Source organism: Heptranchias perlo, chromosome 26 (genome assembly GCF_035084215.1).
Source record: "Heptranchias perlo isolate sHepPer1 chromosome 26, sHepPer1.hap1, whole genome shotgun sequence".
NCBI lineage: Eukaryota > Metazoa > Chordata > Chondrichthyes > Hexanchiformes > Hexanchidae > Heptranchias > Heptranchias perlo.
Window position 1 is genome coordinate 41,823,286 of NC_090350.1, and position 11,379 is coordinate 41,834,664.

At 48.4% G+C, this 11,379-nt stretch overlaps 1 protein-coding gene across 1 annotated transcript in view; it reads left to right on the forward strand.

Moving 5' to 3' along the window:
- The first annotated feature begins 11,212 nt into the window (after window positions 1-11,212).
- Window positions 11,213-11,379, forward strand: part of LOC137342879 (peptide methionine sulfoxide reductase MsrA-like) — a 63,521-nt gene continuing 63,354 nt past the window's right edge. Inside the window, exon 1 of the mRNA XM_068007052.1 lies at window positions 11,213-11,321. The gene's annotated coding sequence lies outside the window, so the exon portion shown is untranslated. The remainder of the gene's footprint in view (window positions 11,322-11,379) is intronic.

Below are 11,379 nucleotides of genomic sequence, written 5' to 3' on the forward strand. Positions count from 1 at the left end.
GTTTGAGAGGTGCTGTCGAAGAAGCCTTGGCGAGTTGCTGCAGTGCATCCTGTGGATGGTACACACTGCAGCCACAGTGCGCCGGTGGTGAAGGGAGTGAATGTTTAGGGTGGTGGATGGGGTGCCAATCAAGCGGGCTGCTTTATCTTGGATGGTGTCGAGCTTCTTGAGTGTTGTTGGAGCTGCACTCATCCAGGCAAGTGGAGAGTATTCCATCACACTCCTGACTTGTGCCTTGTAGATGGTGGAAAGGCTTTGGGGAGTCAGGAGGTGAGTCACTCGCCGCAGAATACCCAGCCTCTGACCTGCTCTTGTAGCCACAGTATTTATGTGGCTGGTCCAGTTAAGTTTCTGGTCAATGGTGACCCCCAAGATGTTGATGGTGGGGGATTCGGCGATGGTAATGCCGTTGAATGTCATGGGAAGGTGGTTAGACTCTCTCTTGTTGGAGATGGTCATTGCCTGGCACTTGTCTGGTGCGAATGTTACTTGCCACTTATCAGCCCAAGCCTGGATGTTGTCCAGGTCTTGCTGCCTGCAGGCTCGGACTGCTTCATTATCTGAGGGGTTGCGAATGGAACTGAACACTGTGCAATCATCAGCGAACATCCCCATTTCTGACCTTATGATGGAGGGAAGGTCATTGATGAAGCAGCTGAAGCTGCAGCAATGTCCTGGGGCTGAGATGATTGGCCTCCAACAACCACTACCATCTTCCTTTGTACTAGGTATGACTCCAGCCACTGGAGAGTTTTCCCCCTGATTGCCACTGGATTGCTCTGTAGACTTTGTCAAATGAAGCAAAGCAAGTTTGCTGTATGCTTTTCAATCCAGATCCTGCCCTCTGAATCCACCAAGTTGTAAGCATATATTTTGTTCTGCATGGTTAAGTTCGTTGTGTTTCCCCCACCTCCTCCCCCCTTCCTCTCCCTATACCCTTCCCATATCACACACCAACCAACCCCAGGGACTATCAGGGCAGCCAGCTCTAAATAGCCACTCTATACACGGCCACTGTGGGAGAGCAGACAACAACTACAACAACAACTTGCAGTGATACAGCACCTTTAACATAGTGAAACGTCCCAAGGGGCTTCACAGGAGCGATAATCAAAAAAAAATTGACACCGAGCCACATACGGAGATATTGGGACAGGTGAGTAAAAGCTTGGTAGGTTTTAAGGAGCGTCTCAAAGGAGGAGAGAGAGGTATGGAGAGGCGGAGAGGTTTAGGGAGGGAATTCCAGAGCTTTGGGCCTAGGCAGCTGAAGGCACGGCCGCCAATGGTGGAGGGATGGAAATCGGGGATGTGCAAGAGGCCAGAATTGGAGGAACGCGGAATTATCGGAGGGTTGTAGGGCTGGAGGAGGTTACAGAGATAGGGAGGGGCGAGGACACAGAGGGATTTGAACACGGAGGGATGAGAATTTTAATTTCGAGGCATGAAATAAATTGACCGCAGTAAACTGGGCAGAACTGTTGATGGGTAAATCTACAAACAATGGGAAGTTTGTCTGTTTGTGGGAATATTCAAAGAAATATTTGGTACAATACCCCTAAAAAGCAAAAGTTTCACTTGTGTAGTTAAACAAGCATGGTCAATAAATGAGGTAAGAGACAGTATCAAGCTACAAAAAAAGGCGAACACAAATGCAAGGCAAGGTGGAAATCCAATGGACTGGGAGAGCTAGAGAAAGCAACAAAGGGATTCAAAGAAAGCAATAAAAGGTGGAATAAGGGAAAATGAAAAAAAAACTTGCAAGGGATATTAAAGCTAACAGTGAAAGTTTTTTTAATCAATATATTAAGAGAAAAAGAGTGATAAAGGGGAATGTGGGCCCATTAAAGACAGATGCAGGTGAGACGATAATGGATAATAAGGAAATGGCAGATGTGTTAAACAAATAATTTAGGGTGAATTTCAACCCCGCAGGACGGGCGGGAGATGGGGGACGAGGGGGCTAAATTCTTAAAAATGGGAAACTCCACCCCAACCCGCCGCAAACGCACCTACTTCCGATTTAACCGGGGGTGGGGGGTTGGGGTCGGGCGAGTATCCCGCTCTCAAGAGGCGGGTCAGTAATTATAATATGTTAATATGGCAGCGTGCCTCAGGTTTTAGCATTTAGATTAATGGCTGCAGGCTGGGTTACCCGGGGCCTGGGTACCCCGGCAGCTGAAGGGAGGCGAGAACTGTCGGAACCAGCGGGTAAGTACTTTTCCAGCACTGCCTGCGGGCCAGGAGGAGCAGGAGTGCTTCCCCCCGGCCCCTCAAGCTAACCTGCTGTGTTCTGCCTCCCCGCCGCGATCAGCTGACCCCCCCCCTCACCATGATCTTTAGACCCCCTGCGATCTGATTTGCCCCATCACAATCTCATCCGCCTCCCACGGACTCTCCCCACAATCTCTCCCCCCAATCTCTCCCCCCCGGTCTCTCCCCCATGATCTCTCCCCCACGAACTCTCCTCCCCGAACTCTCCCCCCGCCATCTTTCCCCTCGTGATCTCTCCCCCGATCTCTCCCCAAGCGATCCATCCCCGATCTCTCCCCCCCTCGATCTCTCCCTTCTCGATCTCTCCCCCCCCCCGATCTCTCCCCTCGCGATCTCTCCCCTGATCTCCCCCCTCCGATCTCTCCCTTCATGATCTCCCTCCATCAATCTCTCCCCAAGTGATCTCTCCCTGCGATCTCTCCCCCCCGATCTCTCCCATCGCGATCTCTCCCCCCCCGATCTTTCCCCTTGCGATCTCTCCCCCCCCACCGATCTCTCCCCTCGTGATCTCTCCCCTCGCGATCTCTCCCCCCGCGATCTTTCCCCTCGCGATCTCTCCCCCCGCGATCTCTCTCTTCCTCCCTCCCTCCTCTCCGGTCCCCGATTGTGGCCTTGTACAGCAGGCTTTCTCGCCTGGCAGCGGTCAGCCTCTCAATCTGGCCGGCTTCCTGGTGGGAAACTAAATACAAAAATTCTGATGAGTTCCTGCCGTTAAATTCGGCAGGACCTCCACCTTTTCCATATTTCCAGGTTTCTTGGCCGTTGACAGTCGCCCCCACTCCCTCCCCGTAAATATCGGGGCCTTTGTATCCATTTTCACACTAGGGAATCTAAAAATAAGTCAAAGGGAGGAACTTATTGGATTTAATATCAGTTAAACATCACCTGGAATCTATCATTAGGGACACACTGACTGAGCACTTGGACAAGGAAGAGCTCATCATAAGAGTGAGAATGGGTTTGTGGAGAGTTGGTCATATCTGACTAATCTAGTTGAATTTTTTGAGGAGGTCACTAATGCTAGGCTCAAGGCTTTTGATGTCTACAAGGGTGAGGGTCGTAGACAACAGGGAATTCCATGGTTGAGTAAAGCAAGTCTTGACTCTTTTCATGCACTTTAGCTGCTTGTTGTGCGTGAGAGTCAGCCTCAGTGGAAAGCGATGGGGGGAGGTTGGAACAAATGTCATTCATTAGATTGTGAACTCTCCCTGACGGCCTAGTTGGTCAAAGCACCAGCTGGTGCAGTACTAAGCCACGTAGACCATAAGCTACTAGGTTTGGTTCTTGGTTTTGTGCTGAGCGAGCTGGGGTCACAGTTGGGTCGAGTGTCCTGGTCAGGGGAGAGGAGAAAACAGCTGGGACCCTGCTCCCGATGGCTACCCAGTCACCCTTGCTGGCAAGTGCCCATATGGACGCCAGACAGGGGTGAGGTCTAACTGCGATGTTTTCCACAGATGACTAGCCCATCAACATTGAATGTCTAAGCTCGCACATGAATAATGGGCAGTGGGGTGAGGTACAGCTGATCCCAGCACGACTCAGGAGAAGAGGGGAGAAAACGGAGCAGAAAAACTCAATGGAAGGTAGAGTCGGGGTTGCCAACTCTGGTTGGACGTATTCCTGGAGGATTCACCACATGACCTCCAGCCACCCTGCCCATTCAAACAGCATTGTTACCCATCTCCAATATTTCTATAACTAATAAACAAAAGTAGTCAAAGAAAATGAAAAAAAAACACAGACCATTTCTGTTTTTTTTAACACCCCCTATTATTTTTCTCCTGTTTTTTATTTTGCTCACCGCAGTGTCCTGGAAATTAATCTTCAATTCCTGGAGTCTCCAGGGCAATCCTGGAGAGTTGGCAACCCCTAGTATGGTAGATCTGGGCTCAACATGGCGTGACTGACATTGGTACTGACACTCTCACGAAGGGATTGCAAAAAACTGCACGCGGAATGAAGAGAGAGAAAGAGTTGATAACCTGTCGTGTGAGGCAATCAATGACCTCTCGGTATTTCAGTAACTTGCCCTGTTCATAGGGACCGTTGATTGCAGTGGGGGGAGGGAGGGAGAGAGACAAAGAGAGACAAAGAATTCTGTGCTTGCTTGAAAGTCAACATTTGCTCTTTGAAAATCCATCTGGGCTCACTTTTAGTATTCAGCACGCACTGCACATCATGCATTGGAATGAGGGTCTGCAGAGCTGAGATTTGCCTATAGCACTGTATCACGCCGATTGTAGCGACTACCCGGGCCCTCGCCATAGCAACGCAGCGGTTGCTAGGATACCACATTACTGGAAGAGCTGGATAAATGCCCTGTGGCTTCTGTCACTGTCAATATTTGAAACTGGATTATAAATGACTTGGCACTTTCTGCAGCGTTGGTTGGGGGAGGAGTTTAAAGGGTCAGGTTTCAGGGGTGCTGGTCGCAGTGGGGTTCGTTGCGACTTTTCCCCTGGAGGTTCATTTTGGTCCACCCAGAATGATTTTCTCAGGGGTTGCTGCTCAGGGGCTGCGTTGCTTTGAGTTTGTACAAACGAGCATGATGCCTGGACAAAGCAGCTTGCTGATATTTTTTGAATCTATTGTTAAGGAGCCCAGGGGTGGCCTTTCTTTCGATGGACCATGACTTTGAGCTCTGCCTGAATTCTCGCAGAGTTACCTTTGATAGGATCTGCCTGCCCACCCCGCCGCAATTCAGAGGCATCAGACTGGTGCTGAACTGGTTAATTGGTCGAGAATAAAATAACAGTCTGGCATTTCTTGGTTTAAGGGGAAGTACGTGTGCCCACTGAAGTGCCTTACAAAGTCATGTATCCGTACATTTAACTGGTGTCCCTCAGTTTCCCCCCATTGTAGCCCCTCCTCAGGGTTGCCAACCCTCCAGGATTGCCCTGGAGTCTCCAGGAATTAAAGACTAATCTCCAGGACACTGCTGCGGGCAAAAACCCAGGAGAAAAAGCATTAAAAAACAATTGTGTTTTAAAAAAAATTTCTTTGAACACTTTTGTTTACTAGTTATAATAATATTGGAGAGGGGAAAAGAGGCTGTTTGACTGACAGTGAAGAATCATCCAATAGGTTAATGAAGAGTCTGATCACTTTCCGATTGGCCTTGGGAAGGCGGGGCAGCACGAGGATGGACATGTCGGGCGACCAATGGCTGGAGAGTGGGGGCGGGGCGGTTGGGGGCAGGAGATCATGTGATAGGACCTCCAGGAATACGTCCAACCAGAGTTGGCAACCCTAACCCTCCTTTATACTTTAACCGCCAGCCAGTCAGGGAGCAGCCATTTTGTGCTGCTCCTGCTGGAAAAAGCGTTTTTCTTCTAACTAGCAGCTCCTCGCAAGGCCAGGTTGGATATTTTTAATGGATGGGGGAAGTCTGTGCTGTTGGGGTGGGGGAGAGGAGAGGAGATGTTCTTGGTGTTCAAGGATCCATGGGTGGGTCTGGAAAGAGGGGGGAAGGGAAAAATAACAAAATAAGGACCTAGGCCCCATCTTAGGATATTGAAACATCCTTGTGTTAGATGTGGCTCAGTGGGCAGCACTCTTGCCTCTGAGTCAGAGGACCATGGGGACAAGTCCCACTCCAGAGACTTGAGCACAAATCCAGGCTGACACTCCCAGGGTAGTACTGCACAGTTGGAGGTGCCGTCTTTCAGATGAGACATTAAACATTGGCCCTCTCAGGTGGATGTAAAAGATCCCAGGGCATTATTTCGAAGGAGAGTCAGGGAGTTTTCCCCGGTGTCCTGGCCAATGTTTATCCCTCAACCGACATCACTAACAACAAATTATCTGGTCATTTATCTTGTTGCTGTTTGTGGGATCTTGCTTTGCACAAATTGGCTGCCACGTTTCCTACATTACAACAGTGACTACACTTCAAAAGTATTTCATTGTTTGTAAAGCGTTTTGGGATGTCCTGAGGTTGTGAAAGGCGCTATATAAATGCAAGTCTTTCTTTTTGTGGGACTTAGCAGTATCCACTGGAGGTGTCGACAGTATTACCCACACCGGCCAGGCTGTAAGGGCCAAGATGTGAATTTGGGACAGTTCCCACACAAGTTCCCGGCAAATTGCCTCCACTCATTCGATAGTGATCTGGACCAAATTAACAATTTCACTCAGAGAAGCCATGAGAGAGGCTGGTGTGAGAAATGGAAATGTCAAATGGGTACAGTAAAGGATGCTCTTTGGTCCTGTGGGAGCTTTACTCTGCATCTCAGCCAAGTTGGGACAACGTAGAGGGGAGTTCCATTTTGCACCTTTCTCGTGCTATCTCCAACCTGGGGTTGCCTGATGCAGCAGTGAAGAGGAAAGTTTCAGTCTCCACATGGCCTGTGTTTCACCTGATAATGAGTTCTTGGTGCTGACTCTGGGTGTCCAGAATTCCCAGCACCAAAGACCCTTACCTCGATGAGAACAAAACCTCAGTCCAAAATAAGTGAAAGGAATCCTGCTGCAGTGTTATCGATCCGTTTATAGATTTTGTGTGTGTGGGAGGGGGGAGGGAGCCCAGTTGAGATGATTAGAGTTCTATAGTTTTATGTAGGAATCAGTTGTTGCCTCTTGGCCATTGCTGATCATGTGGGAGACTGACGGGCGCAGTCGGTTCACCAGCTGACCTGGGTCTCTGGACTCGTCCATGGAGTATGGTCACCTGGGGAGGTGGGGAGTTGGGGGGCGGGGAGGGGGTTCAGAAAGGTGACCCACAGGCACCCAGTGAGTCCTACACCAGTCCGAGTCAGTGCCTTTGGGGGAGGATGGGGAAAAGAGAGGGAAACACAAAATAAAATGAATGCTGTCACTCCTTTTAAGTGATTGTTTTTCTGTGTACAGGTTGGAGCGAGTAAATTGCCCTCCTCTCTGCCACTCTCTAACGGAAGGATCTGGAAGCTGACTGTCTTGATTTTCTGGTTGAGCAGCACTGCATACTTGGCAAAAGATATGTAGCACATCTATGAATTATTTATTTTTAAAATGCACATTACAGGGAGCAGCTCTGCACAACATGACTCAGTACAAACCTCAGCAAAAATAATCCTCTCTGATGACCACATCTGAGCCAATTTTATGTTTCTAGTTCTCTCCTCTGACTGGCACTGGGATACGGGGTTCTGTGGGCTCTGAGCGCCCCCCCAGTATCTTGCCCCAATGCCCAATCTTCACGTGTATACCAAGGTGGGCTGTTTAACCACAGAAGGCATCACACACCAGCCTGACGTACACAACTTGTACACCTTTCTGTGAGAGTCAGTGGGCAGTGAGTAGAAACGGGAATGGGGTGAATTCCTGCTCTCAGCTGTGCTGCTGTGGGTAGCAGTTTCCCCATGGCGGGTGAGAGGGGTTGTGGGGAAAAGCAGAAGGTTGACTACATCTGGCTGCTCTTAGGTGGCACAATTCACCTCTGGGATTTGGGTCTAAACCCAGCCCAGACTGATGGAGGGAAGGTCTCCGCTCTCTGCTGGGTGTAAGTCCAACGTGAAACGAGCTTGGCCAGTCTCACCATGGTCCCAGGTGGACACGGGCCGACCGAACAACATTGTCCCTAATTAACAATCTTAGTCAGGTGACCAAAATGGATAATATCTCGCACTGGTGCAGAGAGAGGAAGATCCTTCTCAGGCTGTGGCTGAGGCATGTTGTTAGGGTGGAATAGCGGGAGTATCTTGCGGTGCTATACCTGACCTGGGAGTGCTTGATGCTGCGTTCCATTCCCCAGCACTAACATACTTCATCTTGATCAGCACAATCTACCCTACTATGGGCTGTATGTAATCTCCCGAGGGAAAGTTCTGTATAAATATTCTCTGGAGCCCATCCATCTTCACATCTCCACTACTAAACACACTGGTTCAGTATTGTTGCAGAGGTGTCGTCCTTCGGAGGTGACCCGCAGACAGCGTTCTCCCTCAGCCTCAGCACCATGTCCGATGGGCTATTTGATTATCTTAGTCTATACCCATCACAATATAACAGTATTGTGCATCTCCTAAAGTTATCAAAGAACGGTGTTGGTAGAGGCTTGGGAGGATGGCTCAAGATTGGAGTGTGTCATGTGACTGCCATGGAGAGGAGGGGTCAGGGAAGAGACAATATACCGCATTAAAAGCAAAACTTGTAACAAAACTTGAAATAGAAACAGAAAATGCTGGAAACACTCAGCAGGTCAGGCAGCGTCTGTGGAGAGAGGGAGGGAGGGTTAACGCTTCAGGTCGATGACCTTCCATTCTGATGTAAACGTCATCGACCTGAAACATTAACCCTACCTCCCTCTCTCCACAGATGCTGCCTGACCTGACGAAAGTTTCCAGCATTTTCTGTTTTTATTTCAGATTTCCAGCACCTGCAATATTTTGCTTTTTGTAATGAAACGTCTCTTTGATAGTGAATAAATCTCAAAGTTCCATTTCAGTTATGATTCCAAGTGTGAGTCGTGGTTCAATTGGAAGTTTGTTCGAGACGTGGTAAGGTGTTAAATAAATTAAAGCTCTTTCTTTACAGGCCACTTGCTGAAATATCCCCTGCAACATATTCATTTGATAATCTTCACTCTTTTCTGATGCCCCCTCCTAAATGTTCCCCCCCACTCCTCCAACTTCAAAGGCCGCTTACTCCTGCTTAAAGTTCTACCTGCTATTGGCCGTCTCTGAGCTTAAATAGTGAGTGTGGATTGGTTATTTGAGGGGGGGGGAGGGGAACATAAAAAAATTTAACAGGAGAACAAGGACAAGGTATGTTTACACTGCAATGTTTGTGGATTAAAATGTCCCAGGGTGCTCTATGAAAGGAGGGGTGGGCACTGACTGGAAATTGGGAGAAGGTGGGTGGGAGTGGGGCTGTGGTTTGACAAAAACACAGTCAAAAAGGTAAGTTTTGAGGTGGCTTTGGAAGGTGGGGAAGAGAAGCAGTGAGACTAAGGTTGGCCAATCCTTCAGGATTGTCTTGGGGTCTCCAACAATTAAAGATTAATCTTCAGGACACTGCTGCGAGCAACACCTGGAGAGAAAAGTCATAGGGGCATAAAAAAAACAGTTGTGTTTTTTAATAAATGTCTTGGAACACTTTGGTTTATTTGTTATAGAAATATTGGAGATGGGATAAAGGCTGTTTGATCGGGCGGGGCGGTTGGAGGCAGGAGGTCATGTGATGAAACCTCCAGGAATACGTCCAACCAGAGTTGGCAACCCCTAAGTGAGAAGCGAACTGCAGCTTGGGTTAACTGGGGTGAGAATGCTTTGATCACCACGAGAGAGATGTGTCGGAGCTGAGCTCTAACTCTGCTGCGTTGCCTTTCTTTGATTTTGGCGTTACTCCAAGATCTCTGTGTTCCTCCAACTCCGGCCTCTTTTGCATTCGCCACTCCCTTCACCCCACCATTGGCGGCCGTGCCTTTAGCTGCCTCGGCCCTAAGCTCTGCAATTCCCTCCCGAAACCTCTCCGCCTCTCCACCTCTCTCTCCTCCTTTAAGACCCTCCTTCAAAACCTACCTCTTTGACCAAGCTTTTAGTCACCCTTCACAATATCTCTTTCTTTGGCTCGGTGTCAATATTTGTCTGATCACGCTCCTGTGAAGCACCTTGAGACATTTTACTACGTTAAAGGTGCTTAATAAGAGCAAGTTGTTATTGTTATTGTACTGCTTCAGAGTTGTAAGGGTTAAATTCCTTGTCTCACTTGCTTGATTCTGAATTTCCTGACATGCAATTTCTGCAGCGTCTATTGTACGGACAGATGTCTCGGGGTAACGTAGGTTGCCACAAGAAGAAGAGGAGGAAGTTGGAAGGAGGGTGGGTGGGGAGGAAGGGAAATTGCCCCTCAGCAGTTGAAGTGGGAAAGAAGGAGATGTGCAACCTCTTTGCTCGACTGTTTGCCCCTGATTAATGACATCGTGGGCGGGTGAGGGGGGCTTGTTCTGCTTGGTCATTGTGGTTGTTTTGGCCGGCAAATCGGGAGTTAGTCTCATTTATCCCAAGCTCATGAACCCTTATCCACAAAAGAAAAAAAAAATGACGGGGAGTAAAAAAAAAGATAGACATAAATCTATTTCACCTTCTCCTCCCAGTGTTCTGAAAACCTGAAACGGGCTGGGTTGGAAGAGGCTGCCGTGTGTGTCTGTGCTGCGCAGGTTCTAATCAAATTCATCAGGGCACCTTTATAAAATATACATGAGCAAAGCTTCTGCTCCCATTGACTTCCCAGGATGCTCCTCGGCAGGGTACGGCAGGCTTGTGCCATATAAAGCAGTGTACTCCCGTTGCCCACCAAAATGCAATTGATGGCAGGTGTTGGGTCTGTCATATTTGGGTAAATATTGTACAACTGGAGTTCTGGCACCTTCCTGTTTATTTTTTTCTCTGTGTTTCTCTTTTTTTGTGCGACGTGCGTGCTAAAATATATATATATATATATTTTTTGTTCTCGTGAAAACCGCGCGGAGTAGCCAAGCGACGTGTTTTTTTTTAAGGTAAGCTGTTGTCTTCGGAGGAGGGGAAAGAAGAAACGATCTTGGGTCTTGCACGGTGAGTGATTCGATTGCGGCTTTTTTTTTTGTTTTTTTTTGTTTCTCTTGCTGAGCGGTTTTTTCTTTTGCTTTTGTTCCCCCTTTTCTTTTTTTCTTCTCTTCTTCGCGTTCCAAGTTTTTTGTAAACAAGTGCGCTGGGTTCGAGCCGACCTCCTGGCAAAAGTACAGCTAGCATTCTCGGGGAAAAGTGGTGTGTTTGCGGATTGTAGAGAATAAGCTGGCACTCAGTTGGCGCTTTGCCAAGGGCTTGTATTGGGAGGGTTGCCAAGCTGGGTTGCCTACAGTGGAGAGAAGAGAACAGGAGAGGCAGGAATGTGGAAAACCAGCCAGTTGGCGCACACACAGCCCAATTTAAATACTTTATTTGTCCTGCACAAGCCCCTGAGAGAGAGAGAGAGAGAGAAAAAAAAACATTTGGACGGGCTTCTGTCGCAGTCTCAAAGCTCTTTGAAAGAGCGCAGTCGAAGGGAAAAGAACAGCCGTGGTCAGCCTTGGAATCCAAAGGTCTTGTGGACAGGTTAAGAACGACAGATACGTTGTGAATTCAAACTCTTTTTACGCTGCAAATCTATCGT